The following is an 18,659-nucleotide window of genomic DNA, read 5'->3' on the forward strand; positions in this document are numbered from 1 at the left end:
AAGGACTGGTCTAAGACACTCATCACAATGTACAATACTGAGATACATCTTTATGGACCCTTGGCCAGATAAAGCATTGTAAAATGATCTCAATCCTAAATATCCTGGCATTAGGTGCAATGAAATTTAACACTGTTCTACTATTTGACTTAGGTACCACTAGTTGTTCCACAATTTCTTCTTCCTTCTAGTCACCTGATACAAAAAGTCAATATGTCTCGCCTTGTATGTAAGCCTACCAGCAGGTTCTACTGAGTTCCCATTAACCACTTTTACATTTTCTTGGGCCATTACTAGATTGGGGTCTTCCACTTGTTCTGAGGCAACAGGTATTTCCTCAATTCAAGATTAGTCACATGATTAACGCTGTCATCAACATCCCCATCCTCAGGAGTTGTGTCACTTTGAGCCTCACGACAACAAGAATCCATGCCACTTGGGAGTATGAGTTCCTTTGTTAATCCCAGATAAGAGAACATAATTTGTTCCACCATTGTACCAGCCCTGCACATCTACTAACTAAACGTCCTCTTCTGGCCAAGAGTTGTAGCCTCCCAGGAAACAGCCATAATCAGTTAATGGGGAGGATCTGGGTAAGACTGATGTTTTGCCCATTTGGCTATATCATGTTAGCCCAGCTGGGGGGCATCCTGCAATGCTTGATTATGACCAGTATATAAGAAGGCTCAGGTAGGTGAATACTGTGTACCAATTCTTGGAGGTATCCTTGGCTTGTTGGATGATGCTGATGATTTGTGATCAACTTGTGAAAGGTGCGTTTGTACTGATCCTTTGATGGTGACTTGGACTGTGCAAGCTGAATAAGTAATCAATTTATTAAAGTCTGGGGAGTGCCCTCGCTATTGTTTCTTATGCATTATGGGTTATATTGTAGGACCAGTGTGGAGCACCCAAGCCAATGTTCTGTTATAAGACCTGAGTGTAGATATACTTCTACCTCTACCTGTATATATCCTATCTAGGGCACCATACAAACCGGCTGGTGGGTATTCATGTAATGCATGTGTATGGAAGGATATTAATATGTGTATCATCCACAGAGGATCTCTGCATTCATTAAACACCTGTGCTCTCTAAAAGCAGGAATTGCATGTATCTGCTACTTAGGAGTCATCAGACCTGTAACTAGGGGTGTGCGGTTAGTGCTCCCCCCGCAGGGCACAGGGCCCTGGGGACAGCACTGTCACTGCCACACAGAGCCTGAATTTGGCTTGCGAGGTGCCTGATACTAACTGCACCCTTCAGGCAGCCTGTAGAGCCACCCTGAGCATCCAGACAGTGCTCTTCTTCTTTTGCCAATGATTCATCCAGGTATGGAGCTGGGATTCATGGAACGTATGTAGAGCAAAGGTTAATGTAGAGCAGTGCAGAAGTGAGAGCGTTAGAAGCTTAAGCTAATGATAACTCCAACCTCAAGGTTTCATTGATAATCTGCTGTTCAGTGAAACCCTACAAAATGCTAAAAATGTATTTCTGGCTACTGATATTATCGAATCTACCCATGTGGAGCATCTTTCAAAATGCTGCTGTATGTTTTATAAATGTTATGCAGTGTCGGACTGGGGCATGAAGGGCCCACCAGGGGGGTTGCACTGGTAGGAGCCCATGTTTAGGGGTGTGGCCACTCTTCAGAGGGGGTGTGGCCAGCCACCACAGAGGCTTGGCTAACTATTAGAGAGTGTATGGTCTGGGCCCCTTGATAAATACATATAGTAAATACTGCTAGTGCATGCATGATAATGTACCAGATTAATAACAGGAATGCACTGTAGAACATACACCATAGTTCTGTGCAGTACAGGGTAACATACTGTATGAATAATGTATAATTCACGTGCACAGTCTGAAACCTGATCCCTAGAGGAAGGGGTGGGCCTCTGGGCAGTGGGGACCACCGGCGGGTTTCCCCAGAACCAGTGACGTGCGGTGAGGTCAATGACTGGGGAGGCACTGGCCAGCATCAAAGCCAGATTTACACACACATACTGTATATGAACCTGATAGAGGAGCATGTCGGGGAGGGCTGTACTATGATGTACACTGTGCACACTATTGGAATATGCCACAGGGGTAAACGCACTACTACTGGTAGGTGCAGTACATACTGGCCAATGGGGTGGCGCTATCTGGACAACGCAGGTGTATCCGGACTGTTGCTGGGGCGGGTGACCCAGAACATGGCGGGTAGCCGCCTGCCAGCGCAGGTAGGCTGCGCAGGCAGGGAGCTACTTGGCAGGTGCGAAAGCGGATGCTTTCACCCCTCTGCGGAGAGGGGGACAGGGCGGACTAGCCCTGTGCTGGGCGTCCCCCCACATGTCAGAGAAACTGATCGTAATTGTGCTAAATTTAGCACATCTACGATCAGCTCTGAATCACCCACTGAGTTTGGGGAACAGTATAGGTTAGACCATAACTGAGGATGCCACTAAAGCCATGTACTTGCCCACACGAACAAACCAATACACACCATGCTTTTCACAAACATGCTTTGCCATCCATAATTTTAATAAGTAATAAAACAAATTAGTCACCACCACTGGTTAGTTTGCACAGCAACTACACTTTAGGATACATGCACAAACAAACCAGAATTCTGCATTTAACCAGACCTAAGTCCCAGGGGCGCATCTAGAGAGGAGGAGACCTGTGTGCAGTCCCCGTGTGTGGGCCCCCTCCTCTCCCGTAGCCGGCAATGCCGCTGTTAGCGCTCTGTCTGAGCACTGAGACTCTGGCACAGTGCCAGAGTCTACAGCGCATGTGCAGGACTCCGGAAAAATGTCCGCCGCGGGATAACACCTACAAGTGTCAGCAGTGGGTGTCCAAGGCAAAAATAAGACCAATTTAGATTATTTGAGGGGGCTGGACAATGCTATCAATCTCCAACCCATTTTAGCTATACCTGTAACTGTCCAGTATAGTCTATAAAAGTCAATGTCAAATATGGTCCCCACACCTCCATCACCTCATACTTTCAGGATTTCTGAGTCACCTTTACTGTACATGATTAAGATCAAGAGCTGTTAGCAAAAACAACTCAGGTACTGGACCCCCAGTTTCTGGGGCAGATAAGAGAGAGATAGATGTTGTGAGAGCCCCCCTCCCCTTCCTCCCCCCCCCCCCTTCCCCCTTCAATCGATCAGTGGGTAGCCCAAGCCAGTGGGAAAGAATGCTGGTGAGTGGTCAGGGGAGGTAGCTATTACTCTGCATCATGGGGGAAAGGGGCGTGCCTTGAGCCCTCACCAAGGCACGCATGTCAGAGCTGCCTCTTCTGGCAGAGTTACTGCATGAGGTGTGGCTCCGCCCCCAGCCCCACCCCCAGCTCTAAGCAGTTTCTGGTTACAAGAGAGAGGCAGAGCTATTGTTGCCTCTCCTCTGTCCCTATGTAGCAGCAGCAGGGTCAGACTGGCCCACAGGTGTACGGGGGAACCCCCCGGTAGGCCCTGCTGCCTGCCCCACCCCACCCCCTTAAATTATACATTATACATATGTTACATTATACTGCACAGGACTGTGGTGTATTTTCTGCACTGCTGTTATTACTCTGGTACATTATCATGCATGCCCTAGCAGTAATTACTATAAACTAGGTGCTTCATCGCACCCTACGGGCGCTCTTCACACCGTCGCAAGGGGCTACGCCTCCTTAACCCTTGCACGCCTTTCTGGGGTTCAATATTTGTATTATATGGAGTATTACCTGCATTCCTTTGTTAGTGGTTAAATATTGCACGATGAAAGGGCGTGCGATGGTGAAGGAGGCGCAGCCCCTTGCGACGGCGTGAACAGCGCCTGCAGGGCACGATGTACAAAATAAAGAGGGTGCGGGGGGGACTTCGGATGGGGGAGGGCGTCTGTAGATGCTGCGGGTGGAGGGGGGGTGGACGCGGGGGGCGGCTCGGATGGGGAAGGGTCAGGAGGTGCTGCGGGTGGGGGAGGGGCAGAGGAGTGGGGGCTGCAGATGGGGGAGGGGTCCGGAGGCACTGCAGGTGGTGGAAGTGCAGGGGTGCCACGGGTGGGGGAGGGGCAGGTGCGGGGATGTTGTGGATGGGTGAAGGGTTCCGGAGGTGCTGTGGGATGGGAAGGGGCGGGGGTGCCGGGGTTGGGGTAGGGGGTCCGGAGGCGCCGTGGGTGGGGAGGGGCAGGTGCGGGTGGTGCAGCGGATGGGGAAGGGGGTCCGGAGGCGCTGCAGGTGGTGGAGGGGCGGGGTGCCATGGGTGGGGGAGGGGCGGGTGTGGGGGGAGGACTGCGGATGGGGGAGGGTGTCTGCAGATGCTGCGGGTGGAGGGAGGGCAGGTGCGGGGGAGACATATATGGGGGGGTGGATGGTAAAGGGGGTCTGGAGGTGCTGTGGGTGATGGAGGGGCGTGGGGAGTGGGAGCCGCGGGTGGTGGAGGGGGTCTGGAGGCACAGCGTGTGGGGGAGGGGTGGGGTGCCGCATGTGGTGGAGGGGAAGGTGCGGAGGTGTGGTGCATTGGGGAGGGGTCTGGAGGCGCTGCAGGTACTATACCTGCCAAAAAGGTAGTTGGAGGGTATGCAGTAACAGGGCCAGGACAGGGGTGACGGGGCCAGGTCACGGATGACGGGGCTAGGACAGGGGTGACAGGGCTAGGAGAGGGGTGACGGGGCAAGGACAGGTGTGACGGGGCAAGGACAGGGGTGACGGGGCAAGGACAGGGGCGACGGGGCAAGGACAGAAATGACAGGGACAGGATAGGGGTGACAGGGCCAGGGTAGGGGCGGCAGGACAGGACAGGGGTGACAGGGCCAGGATAGGGTTGACAGGGCAAGCACAGGGGTGACAGGGCCAGGATAGGGGTGATAGGGCCAGGATAAGGGTGACAGGGCCAAGATAAGGGTGACAGGGCCAGTATAAGGGTGACAGGGCCAGGATAAGGGTGACAGGACAAGGCCAGGGGTGACAGGGCAAGACCAGGGGTGACAGGGACATGGCAGAACACAGGGCACGGGAGAGATTGGTATTAGGGGAAAAACAGTGGTGACAGACAGATGTGTCTTACCGGAGTCACTGCTGCTGGCTGCTGCTGTCCCACTCCAACCTGTTGGGATCTGCTGCTGCTGGAGACTTGGCATGGCTGACTCTCTCAGGCTGGAGTCCTGCTTCCTCCGCCCGCCTGCATCCGTCCCCCCACTCCTCAGTCACACAGCGCGGACCCAGAGCCGGCCCTAACCAATATGATGCCCTAGGGAAGATTTTGGCTGATGCCCCCTAGCACCACCGCACCTCTTTCCCAGCACCATCACCCCTCACCCATAGCAGTCCTTATTTTGGTGTTTGTACCCCCTATATTTTAAATAGGAGCAGTTCGCATATTTGGCGCTCAGGCCAAAAAGGGGTGTGTTTTTGCTGGCAAGGGGCATGGCCACACAATAGTAACCACAATTCCAATTACGCCACACAGTACTGCAACTTTATTCACATTTGATCATGTGATAGTGTCCATAATTCATATCACATCCCACAGTAGTATCACTTTACCTTATAAATGTTATCCTCACAGTAGAGCCCCTTATTCACATTACGTCACACTGTATTGCTCCTTATTCACATTACACCACACCCTATTGCTCTTTATTCACATTAGACGACACAGTAGTGCCCTTACTATACGCAACGCCACATAGTAGAGCACCTTATACACATAATGCCACAGAGTAATGCCCCTTACACATATGAGACACATTATTAATGTCCTTATAAACATAATGCGCCTTACACATTATGACAACCTTTATTAATGCCCTTTTACACATACTGTAATGTTCCTTACACATATGCCGCACATTATTAATGCCCTTATACACATAATGACACACATAGTGCCCCCTACACATTTTCTGCCCATTATTAGTGCCCCTATACACATAATGACAGACATACAGTAGTATCCTGTTACACATATGCCGCACATTATTAATGCCCTTATACACATAATGACACACATAGTGGCCCTTTACACATATGTTGCACATTATTAATGCATTTTTACATGACACACATAATGCTCCTTACACATATTCTGAACACTACTGCACAACCAACCCACTCACATGCACACAGCACTCACACTGCCACTAACACTGTGACCTCTGCCTCTGCTTGGATACAGATATGTCCTCATAAATCTTGCCTCAGTGCTAACGTTGGGCACCTTTTTTTTATGAAAATGCATCTTATTTGCATTGCTATGTGGTTAGGATGCACAAGCAGCTTCTGCTGATTAAAATGATATGTAGCATGCCTATATACTGTGTGAGACTGTGGCTGTATCTGCATATGAAATGCTACATACAGAATATAGGCATGCCGCATATCATTTTAATCAGCAGAAGCTGCTGATGCCCCAAGGCATATCAAATGCCCTAGGCAATTGCCTAGTTTGCCTATGCCTATGGCCGGCACTGCGCGGACCTCGCGCGGCTACCGGGCACTGTGGTAAGGGGAGACTGGGAGTGACTGGTTAGCCCCCAGGAGACGCTGCGGCTGGAGGGAGGAGGGGGTCATAGCATGCACGCGGCGCAGGCCTTGCGGCTGCCGGGCACTGTGGTAAGGGGAGACTGGGAGTGACTGGTTAGCCCCCAGAAGACGCTGCGGCCAGAGGGAGGAGGGGGTCGGAGCCTGCAAGCGGCGCGGACTTCTGCAACGCTGCCTGCTGGTTAAAGTGTGAGAAGGAGCTGGGCGCACCTCACTGCGGGCGGCAGCGCTGCAGCTAGCGGTGGTGTTGCCGGGGCTGGAGATAACAGAGGCAGTAGGGAACCTGCACAGCGGCAGGTGCCCGCGCCAGAGAGCCCCTGCTGAGCGTGCTGATGTGGGGGGACAAGCACACAGTGAGCCGGTGTCTGTCTGTATGGCATACCCCCTCACACACCCCTGCCCAGAGCCAGATTAAGGGGGGAGCCCAGGGGGTACGTACCCCGGGCCCCACAGCTTTAGGGGGCACCCCCGGCTGGAGTAGCTCTGTCCCAGCTCTGAAGCTCCCCCGTCCTGCCAGCAACAGCAGCAGCATTGTGCTACAGTCAGCACACGCTTCTGCGTGTTGGCAGGTCTGTGGTGTTGCAGGGAGGCTGCTGCTTTCTTCTGCCTGTGCGGGTGTGTAGGGGGGAGCGATCAGACTGATCGCCCCCCCCCCCCCCCCCCCCTCTGGATTTACGCCTAGCTGAGGGGCCAAAATCCCATGTAAAAAAAAATACTAATTCCTGGAATTTGCATAAGGGGCGTGGCCATGTGAGCTGCAATTAGGCCACGCCCCCGTACCCACAGCAGGCACAGCAAGCAATGAGATAGGGCCCCCCTGTCTCAAGTGCCCTGGGCCCCCCGGACTCATAATTAGCCCCTGCCTGTGCCATGCCCATACCATCTGCTTCTGCTCCTAGTCTCCTATAGATTTGCCCAGATCTGTGACTCATTTGACTAACTCCGCCCAGCATTGTGACTCCACCCAGCGTTAGCAAATGAGGCACAAAATCACAGATCTGGGCTAATATATAGGAGATATTTATCAAGGGGCCTAGACCATGCACTAGTGGTTAGCCAAGACTCTAAGCATGGGCCCCTACTACTGTATTTCCCCGGTGGACCCTTCTTGCCCCAGTCCGACACTGAGTAGCAGTGAGCGCAGCAACTTCATACTGCAATGGAAACAGCTGTTTATTACACTGATCTGTATTATAACACAGATCAGTGGAAAATCAGCTATTTTCATTGGTGTATGACCGGCGAAGCTCCGCCTCCCCTGAGTCCGACACTGATGTTATGTATATGTGTTCTATATATATTTTGCAGCTAAACTATTGGGGGTCATTTCCGAGTTGATCGCTAGCTGACGTTGTTCGCAGCTAGCGAACAGGCTAAAAAACAGCTTTTCTGCGCATGCATATGGGACGCAGTGCGCACGCGCGACGTACTTTCACACAAGCCGAAGCAGTTTCACACAAGGTCTAGCGACGCTTTTCAGGCGCACTGCTGGCCGCAGAGTGATTGACATGAAGTTGGTGTTTCTGGGTGGTAACTGACCGTTTTCGGGGAGTGTGTGTAAAAACGCAGGCGTGTCGGATAAAAACGCAGGAATGGCTGGGGAAACGTAGGCATGGCTGGCTGAACGCAGGGCGTGTTTGTGACGTCAAAACAGGAACTAAACAGTCTGAAGTGATCGTTAGCTAGGAGTAAGTCTCGAGCTACTCAGAAACTGCACAATCTTTTTTTGTAGCAGCGCTTCGATCCTTTCGTTCGCACTTCTGCTAAGCTAAGATACACTCCCAGAGGGCGGCGGCTTTAACGTTTGCACGGCTGCTGAAAGCAGCTAGCGAGCGAACAACTCGGAATGAGGGCCATTGTTGTTTAACGTGAATAACAAATTAAATAACTTTGTAAAAAGCCAACATTAAATCTAATAAAACCAATTAAAACAATCAGTTGCCCTATCTGCAAATATCTGCAAATAACAGCACCCACCACTCACAGTCAAAACAACATAAAACCAGATAACATGAATGCATGATACACATACCAAACATAACAGCAGCCGTACAATAATACTACACAGCCAATGGCAAGTGTCAGCTTCTGAGAGTACCTCCGCTTCGTCAGCTGAAATTATTTATGTCAATGATTTTTTTCTTTTCAGTCAAATTAAAAACAAACTTTGATTGAATACTGTAATTTATCATGAATTATGAATTACCTGGATTAAATTCAGAAGAAAAAACAATTACCATAATGAGTTTTAAATTGTTAGTAAGATGTTTAAGATCGTTGTTTCATCAGTCACACAGTCGCCCCGGGATTTACATTTGTGATATAATCTGGCCGATGTACTGTAACCCGTACACAGCAGCGTGGGAGAGGAGCGAGGTGAGAGGAATGACATTATTTGAAATTTTTGCATATATACAGTACTGTGCAAAAGTTTTAGGCAGGTGTGGAAAAATGCTGCAAAGTAAGAATGCTTTCAATAATAGAAGATCTGTTGTTAGTTCTGTTGTTACAGTAGTTCTCCAAGATGTTTGGAACAACCTCCCTGCCGAGTTCATATTCAAAACTGTGTGCAAGTGTACCTAGAAGAATTGATGATGTTTTAAAGGCAATGGGTGGTCACTTCAAACATTGATTTGATTTAGATTTCTCTTCTGTTCATTCATTTTGCATTTAGTTAATTGACAGAAATTACTAACACTTCTTTTTTTGCCAGCATTCTTACTTTGCAGAATTTTTTCCACACCTTCCTAAAATGTTTGCACAGTAATATTATTTATTTATTACCAGTTATTTATATAGCGCACACATATTCCACAGCACTTTACAGAGACTATTTGCTCATTCACATCAGTCCCTGCCCCAGTAGAGTTTACAATCTATACTCACTATCACATATTTACACTAGGGTTAATTTTGTTGGTAGCCAATTAACCTACCTGTATATTTTTGGATTGTGGGAGGAAACCGGAGTACCTGGAGGAAACCCACACAAGTACGGGGAGAATATACAAACTCCACACAGTTAGGGCCATGGTGGGAATCGAACCCATGACCTCAGTGCTGTGAGGCAGTAATGCTAACCATTACACCATCCGTACTACTATATATATATATATATATATATACACATGTATATATATATATATATATATATATTTATTTTATTGAGGTTTCTTCACTAGCGTTGCTCTGAATTGTTGCCACAAGTTCCTGTCTGTTTGTTCTTTGTAGACATTAGGTGACATTGAGCCGATCAAAAAGAGATTCTGATCAAATGACATTTCTTCTACGTGATATTTTGTCACATCGTACATCAGTTTCTGTGCATGTCCTTTGTTTATATGCGTGCACATAGGTCATTGTATCAAAATAATGCTGACGGTTGGTGGAAAAAAGTTTTCCAGCTAATATTCTTTACTAGGTGCTTCATCGCGCCCTACGGGCGCTCTTCACACCGTCGCAAGGGGCTACGCCCCTTTAACCCTTGCATGCCTATATGGGGTTCAATATTTGTATTATATAGAGTATTACCTGCATTCCTTTGTTAGTGGTTAAATATTGCAGAATGAAAGGGCGTGCGATGGTGAAGGAGGCGCAGCCCCTTGCAATGGCGTGAACAGCACCTTCAGGGCATGATGTACAGAATGAGCGGGTGCGGGGGGGACTGCGGATAGGGGAGGGTGTCTGTAGATGCTGCAGGTGGAGGGGGGGCAGATGCGGGGGGACTCGGATGGGGAAGGGTTGGGAGGTGTTGCAGGTGGGGGAGAGACAGAAGAGTAGGGGCTGTAGATGGGGGAGGGGTCCGGAGGCACTGCAGGTTGGGGAGGGGCAGGGGTACCACGGGGGAGGGGCAGGTGCAGGGATGTTGCGGATGGGTGAAGGGTTCCCGAGTGCTGTGGGATGGGAAGGAGCGGGGGTGCCGGGGGTGGGGTAGTGGGTCCGGAGGCATCGCGGTGGGGGAGAGGCAGGTGCGGGTGGTGCGGCAGACGGGGAAGGGGGTCCGGAGGCGCTGCAGGTGGTGGAGGGGCAGGTGCGGAGGTGCCGTGGGTGGGTGAGGGGGGGGGACCGCGAATGGAGGAGGGTGACTGCAGATGCTGTGGGTGGAGGGGGGCAGGTGTGGGGGGAGACATATATGGGGGGTGGATGGTGGAGGGGGTCTGGAGGTGCTGTGGGTGGTGGAGGGGCGGGGGAGTGGGAGCCGCTGGTGGTGTATGGGGTCTGGAGGCACAGCATGTGGGGGAGGGGTGGAGTGTCGCATGTGGTGGAAGGGAAGGTGCGGAGGTGTGGTGCATTGGGAAGGGGTCTGGAGGCGCTGCGGGTACTGTACCTGCCAAAAAGGTATTTCGAGGGTATGCAGTAAAAGGGTCAGGACAGGGGTGACGGGGCCAGGACAGGGGTGACGGGGCCAGGACAGGGGTGACGGGGTCAGGACAGGGGTGACGGGGCCAGGGTAGGGGTGGCAGGACCAGGATAAGGGTGACAGGGCCAGGATTAGTGTGAAAGGGCCAGGATAAGGGTGAAAGGGCCAGGATAAGGGTGACAGGGCAAGGCCAGGAGTGACAGGGTAAGGCCAGGGGTGACAGGGCAAGGCCAGGGGTGACAGGGCAAGGCCAGGGGTGACAGGGACATGACAGAACACAGGGCATGGGAGAGATTGGTATTAGGGACAGGACAGTGGTGACAGACAGATGTGTCTTACCGGAGTCACTGCTGCTGGCTGCTGCTGTTCCACTCCAACCTGTTGGGATCTGCTGCTGGTGGAGACTTGGCATGGTTGACTCTCTCAGGCTGGAGTCCTGCTTCCTCTGCCCGCCCGTATCCCTCCCCCCCCCCCCACACTCTTCAGTCACACTCCGCGGACCTCGCGCGGCTGCCGGGCACTGTGGTAAGGGGAGACTGGGAGTGACTGGTTAGCCCCCAGGAGACGCTGCGGCTGGAGGGAGGAGGGGGTCATAGCATGCACGCGGTGCGGACCTTGCGGCTGCCGGGCACTGTGGTAAGGGGAGACTGGGAGTGACTGGTTAGCCCCCAGGAGACGCTGCGGCAGGAGGGGGTCGGGGCCTGCAAGCGGCGCGGACTTCTGCAGTGCTGCCCGCCGGCTAAAGTGTGTGAAGGGGCTGGGCGCACCTCACTGCGGGTGGCAGCGCTGCAGCTAGCGGTGGGGTTGCTGGGGCTGGAGATAACAGAGGCAGTACGGAACCTGCACAGCGGCAGGTGCCCCACAAAACTGCAGCTAAGAAGTGTGGGGTGTGCCAGAAAGTGACGCTCCTCCGCGCCAGAGAGACCCTGCTGAGTATGCTGATGTACGGGGTCAAGTACACAGTGAGCCGGTGCCCGTCTGTCTGTACCCCCTCACACACCCCCATACCTCCCAACTGTCCAGACTTGCCTACTCTCCTGGAATGGCCGGGAGGCTCCCGAAAATCGGGTGACCCTCCCGCCCCCCTCGGAAGAGCAAGCAAGTCTCCCGATTACAGGGGTCCCCCCCTGCCCGGCCACCCACTTAGCGAGTAAAGTGGGCGGTCCGGGCAGACGATGATGCGATTCTTGTTGAATCGCGTCATCATAGCCACGCCCCCTGCTGTATAATGCCGGTAATAGCGGCATTACACACGGGACGATCCTGTAGTCAAGCCCCCGGCCCGCCTCCGACACGCCCCCGGCCCACCTACTCCATGCCTCCGGTCCGCCCCCCTCTGCACTCACATCGCAGCCCGCCCCCCTGCCGAACCGACCTGCCATTTTTTTGGGTTTGTCCCACCCGCGGGTCACAGTGTCCCGCGGTGGGGGGGGGGGGGGGGCAGTTGGGAAGCTCCTGTACTCGCTGTTCTGCTTAGCATGCGCACAGCGTCTAGTTAGTGGAGACAGAGGGAGAGGGGGCATTAGGGGGTACGGATTAAGGGGGTCCGGCAGCAAAGTCGGATTAAGGGGGGGCCCAGGGGGTAAGTGCCACGGGCGCCACAGTTTTAGGGGCCACCCCGGCTGGAGTAGCTCTGTCCCAGCTCTGAAGCTCCGCCGTCCTGCCAGCAGCAGCATTGTGCTACAGTCAGCACACGCTGCTGCGTGTTGGCAGGTCTGTGGTGTTGCAGGGAGGCAGCAGCCTCCCTGCTTTCTTCTGCTTGTGCGGGTGTTTAGGGGGGAGCGACCACCCCCTCTGGATTTACCCCTAGCTGAGGGGCCAAAATCCCCCCTCCAAAAAAATAATCCGGAATTTGCATAAGGGGGCATGGCCACGAAGGCCGCAATTAGGTCACGCCCCCAAACCCACAGCAGGCACAGCAATGAGATAGGGTTCCTGTCTCAAGTGCCCTGGGCCCCCCGGACTCATAATCCGCTGCTGGGGGCATGCCAGCAGCTCACAGAGCGGTGGGGATGCCCCCTCACTGACGAAAACAGCATACCTCCCAGCTATCCCGATTTTCGCTGGACAGTCCCGTTTTTTGGGGACTGTCGCGCTGTCCCACCCGCGGGCCGCAGTGTCCCACGGTGGGGGGGCAGTTGGGAGTCTCTGTGTCTCGCTGCCCTGCTTAGCAGAGCAGCGGTGAATAGACGCTGTGCGCATGCGCACAGCGTCTATTCACTGGAGTCAGAGGGAGAGGGGGCATGCCAGTGGCTCACAGAGCGCTGGGCATGCCCCCTCAGTGATGAAAACGGGGGCGTGGCTCACGATCGCGGGTCCTCCGCGAAGCCATGCCCCCCTTTTCTTAGACCACGCCCCTTTTCCGGGAGCGCTTCGCCGCGCGTGTGTCCCTCTTTAGGGAACTGTAAAGTAGGGAGGTATGAAATCAGGGGCGTGGCTTGCGATCGTGGGTGCACCCGTGAAGCCACACACCCCCGTTGCCCATGCCCCCTTTTTGCTGTGCGTGTCCCTCCTGCCCGAAGAAAGCTGGGAGATATGCACCCCTGCTTGTGCCATGCCCATACCATCTGCTCCTGCTCCTGCTCCAAGTAGATTTGCCCAGATCTGTGACTCATTTGACTAATTCCGCCCAGTGTTGTGACTCCGCCCAGCGTTAGCAAATGAAGCACAAAGTCACAGATCTGGGCTATTATATAGGAGATACTGCAAGCCTATAGTGACCTGCCGATGAGCTGGTGAATACAGTGTGTTTGGTGTATGGTCAATAGTGATTTTATTGCCAGTAAAAAGGCGATGTACATAATCTCCCACACTTACCCTTACTGACAAGCAGCTTTCTATTACACACCACACTATAACTTATCCTATTCACAGCTGCTAGAATTCCGCTCATATTCCCATTGCCTATTTGCCACCAAGACTCATTTTACCCCAGAAACATTGTTGAGCTCCTACAGTATGTTTCACATTAAGTTTAGAAACCCAGGGCCGAAAACTAGGATGTTCGTTACCTGGGACAAGGCAGTAATCCGCCCCCCCTCAATCCCACTTTAAAAAAAACTCTGTTAGACTAATATAATCAGATTATCAAAAATATAGAAAAAAGGGGATACTGTTGGACAATATTTCCCTATGTGCCCCAAATTCCCTAAGTGTCTCATGCACCTCCAGCAGCGTGTTCCACTACATGCCCCCTTGTATCCCCATACATTGCACTATATCATATCACTACATTACTGCACTACATTCCTCTATCCACTGCACTACATCACTATTCTACATCCCCTACACGCTGAACTACATCACTGCACGCCCTTATACACTGCACTACATACCCTATATGCTACACTACATCATTACATTACATCTCCTTATATGCTACACCACATCAGTGCACTACATGCCCCTATACATTGCACCACATCACCTTATATGCTATACCACATCAGTGCACTACATGCCCCTATATACTGCACTACATACCCTATACGCTACACTACATCACTACACTACATCAGTGCACTACATGCCCTTATACACTGCACTACATACCCTATATGCTACACTACATCATTACATTACATTACATCTCCTTATATGCTACACCACATCAGTGCACTACATGCCCCTATACACTGCACTACATACCCTATATGCTACACTACATCACTATACTACATGCCCCTATACACTGCACTACATCACTATTCTACATCCCCTACATGTGAACTACATCACTGCACTACATGCCCTTATACACTGCACTACATACCCTATATGCTACACTACATCCCTACACTACATCCCCTTATGTGCTACACCACATCAGTACACTACATGCCCCTATACACTGCACTATATACCCTATACGCTATACTACATCACTACACTACATGCCACTATACACTGCACTACATATCCTATACACTGCACTACATCACTATACTATATCTCCTACACGCTGAACTACATCACTGCACTACATGCCCTTATACACTGCACTACGTACCCTATATGCTACACTACATCACTACACTACATCCCCTTATATGCTACACCACATCAATGCACTACATGCCGCTTCTGTATATACTGCAATATATTACTATACTACATACCCTATATGGTACACTACATCACTACACTACATCCCCTTATATGCTACACCACATCAGTGTTCTACATGCCCCTATATACTGCAATACATTACTACACTACATCACTACACTACATCCCCTTATATGCTACACCACATCAGTGCACTACATGCCCCTATATACTACAATTCACTACTACACTACATACCCTACACGCTGAACTACATCACTACACTACATGCCCCAATACACTCAAGTACATCACTATACTACATCCCCTACATGCTGTACTACATCTGTACACTACATGCCCCTGTAAACTGCACTACATACCCTATACGCTACACTACATCACTACACTACATCCCCTTATATGCTACACCACATCAGTGCACTACATGACCCTATACACTGCACTACATACCCTATACGCTACACTACATCACTACACTACATCCCCTTATATGCTACACCACATCAGTGCACTACATGCACCTATAGTATATACTGCAATACATTACTACTCTACATGCCCTACACGCTGAACTACATCACTACACTACATGCCCCTATACACTGCACTACATCACTATAGTACATCCCCTACATGCTGAACTACATGGACGACAGCAGAACGGCTGGGCTGGCAGTGGGCAGGCAGCTGCAGGAGCATCCTAGGCCCTCTAGGCTGTCGTCCCCGCTGTTCTGCCGCTGTCCTCCGACCCTCCAGCAGCTCTGTATTGAAAACATTCCTCCCAAAATGCCCGCCGCCACAGAGAAGACAGTTATTCAAGATACTAGAGGAGCCCTGGCGGTGGTCATTTTGGGAGTGACATTTTCAATACAGAGCTGCAGGAGGACAAAGGACAGCAGCAGAACAGCGGGGACGGAGGCGGGCAGGCAGGGGCATGAGCATCCTGGACCCTCCCGACAGCGGCAGCAATGGGGGAAAGAAGGGATCCTCTGACAATGAGCAGAACCCCTGCCAACTACATGTAACAGGTGCTTGCATAATTATTGTGTGGCCAAAATATGGTGTCAGTGGCATTACTAGGTAGGGCATAATATGGTGACGGGCATTACTGTGGGAACTTAATATGGCGCAAGTGGCATAAAATGGTGTTGCTTCGTGTCTGCATTCTTTTTTATTTTTTAAAATATATATTTAATTTTATTTAACTTTTTTTTTCTTCCCAGGTGGTGGAGGGGGGGGGGGGGCTGCCTATTTTGTCAGTCCCGGGCCCCACAATTTCTGAGTGGGTCTGAGACACTGCCCTGGGAGCCGTCTGCTGTTTTACTGGAGCAGCACAGCACTACCGGTTAAAAAAAACAAACCTCTGCTCCTCTGTAACTCCTCGGCACCCCCTCAAAACCTGCACCCGGGGAGCGTGCCCCCTTAGGCCCCCCTAGTTGCGGCCCAGCTGACAGCCGGGATGCCGCTGTTGGGATTCTGACCGTCAGCTTCCTGTCCATCAGGATATCATACTGAATCCCACAGAAATATTCATCCTCCCTGTTGGCTTGAGCTGTTGGATGGGGGATATACAGTACAGTACTGTAAGGGGTCTATTCATGAAGCAGTGAAAAGAGTGGAGAAGTGATCCAGCGGAGAAGTTCCCATGGCAACCAATCAGCATTGAGATAACATTTATCAAGTGCATACTAGAAACATATAGGTAGCAGCAGTGGTTCTCCACTGGCTCACTTCTCCGCTCTTTTCACTGCTTCATGAATAGACCCCGTAAACAGTAAACACATGTAATGTACAAGGGGCCTCATCTGCTAGAGTCCGAGGCTGCGGCCAGTAGGGAAAGAAACTACCCACATTACGATCTGTTGTTCAGTACAAATAACTCATTGACACAATCGCCGCAGTCCATTATTAGAGAATAGAACAAAGCATCGCTCATGGCTAGATTAGAATAAACACAGCAATAACACTGCCGCAGCTGTAGTTTAGTAAAATGAGCTTTCATTGTTATCAATGAGCAGAATGACAGAACCCATCATTATCACATTAGCATCACATGAGATGGTGCTGTACAAGTGTGAAATAACAAAACAGCATCATTAACGCGCAGTTTGTTTATCTGCGTTCTTATGTCGCCACTTTATTTAATGTCCACAAGTCCTGACTGCTATTACCGGCGAGTGGGGGCTGAGTCTGGCGCAGGATAATTCCTATGGATGATGTTCCTGACGCTCTCATCACGGCGGGCTATGATTTAATGTGTCACTCTCCTAAGTGACTAATGAGGGTGTCTGTGCAATTTCAGAAACAGAGTCTCCGCCGCCTGCAAATGTCAAGGCACCGGCAATAATTGGGTTTCGCTCTAAATGAGTTCATTTGGAATAATGCATGTTGGAAGAACACACTCTTAATGAGAATATCAAAGGGGCATTAGTAAGTGAGGCGATGTAACGAGATTGCTCCAGCTGTATCATTGGCTGCCCAGGGAAAACTTTTCTTAACAACTGTTTATCGAGAACTTTGATGAACAAAACATCAGATGGTCTTATAACAGCGCAGCAAGTTCTCCGCAATGCCAGATAATGAGACATCGTAAAGTCGATATCGGAATGGCGCAGGGAGGGAAGAAGGTAGAAGAAGAAGGGAAGGTTATTGCTGGTGAGCAAGGCGCCTGGATAAGCATACCTTCTCATGGGGTCAGACTGGGCCTTTTTTGTGTAGCCTGTTTTTTAAGTTCACTTTGAGGGAAATCTTAAAAAATTTGAAGTTCTATCAGAACCAGTGTCTCTGCCAGTCTAGTTCAGGGCCGGTAAGAGCTGACAAGGGCACGGGTACTGGAGGGCGTGGCCAAATCTGGATGTTGTGACCACGCCCCCTAAAAAAAAGAGGAAAAATACTATGCCACCGCATGCTGCAAAGGGGCCAAGGCGCCACTGGGAAATCAGTACCCGCTCCCCCTCCCCCCGGCACCCCTGATCTACTTTGATACCTTGCCCGAATAAATGATTTATTTTTGCTGTGGTATACAAAATAGGATTTTAATACCTACCGGTAAATCCTTTTCTCCTAGTCCGTAGAGGATGCTGGGGACTCCAAAAGGACCATAGGGTATAGACGGGATCCGCAGGAGCTTGGGCACACTAAAAAGACTTTGACTGGGTGTGAACTGGCTCCTCCCTCTATGCCCCTCCCCCAGACCTCAGTTATAGGAACTGTGCCCAGGAGAGACGGACATTTAGAGGAAAGGATTTTTGTTTAAACTAAGGGCGAGAAACATACCAGTAGAGATGAGCGGGTTCGGTTTCTCTGAATCCGAACCCGCCCGAACTTCATGTTTTTTTACACGGGTCCGAGCGACTCGGATCTTCCCGCCTTGCTCGGTTAACCCGAGCGCGCCCGAACGTCATCATCACGCTGTCGGATTCTCGCGAGGCTCGGATTCTATCGCGAGACTCGGATTCTATATAAGGAGCCGCGCGTCGCGGCCATTTTCACACGTGCATTGAGATTGATAGGGAGAGGACGTGGCTGGCGTCCTCTCCGTTTAGAAGTTAAAATAGATAGGAGAGTGAGAGTGAGACACTTCATTTACTTACTGGAGCTTAGGAGGAGTTATACTAGTGACTGATGACCAGTGACCTGACCACCAGTGCAGTTTTATAATTTATTATTATTTAATAATCCGTTCTGTTCTTGTTCTCTGCCTGAAAAAAACGA

The sequence above is a fragment of the Pseudophryne corroboree genome, chromosome 4 (genome assembly GCF_028390025.1).
Source record: "Pseudophryne corroboree isolate aPseCor3 chromosome 4, aPseCor3.hap2, whole genome shotgun sequence".
In the NCBI taxonomy this organism is placed as follows: Eukaryota; Metazoa; Chordata; class Amphibia; order Anura; family Myobatrachidae; genus Pseudophryne; species Pseudophryne corroboree.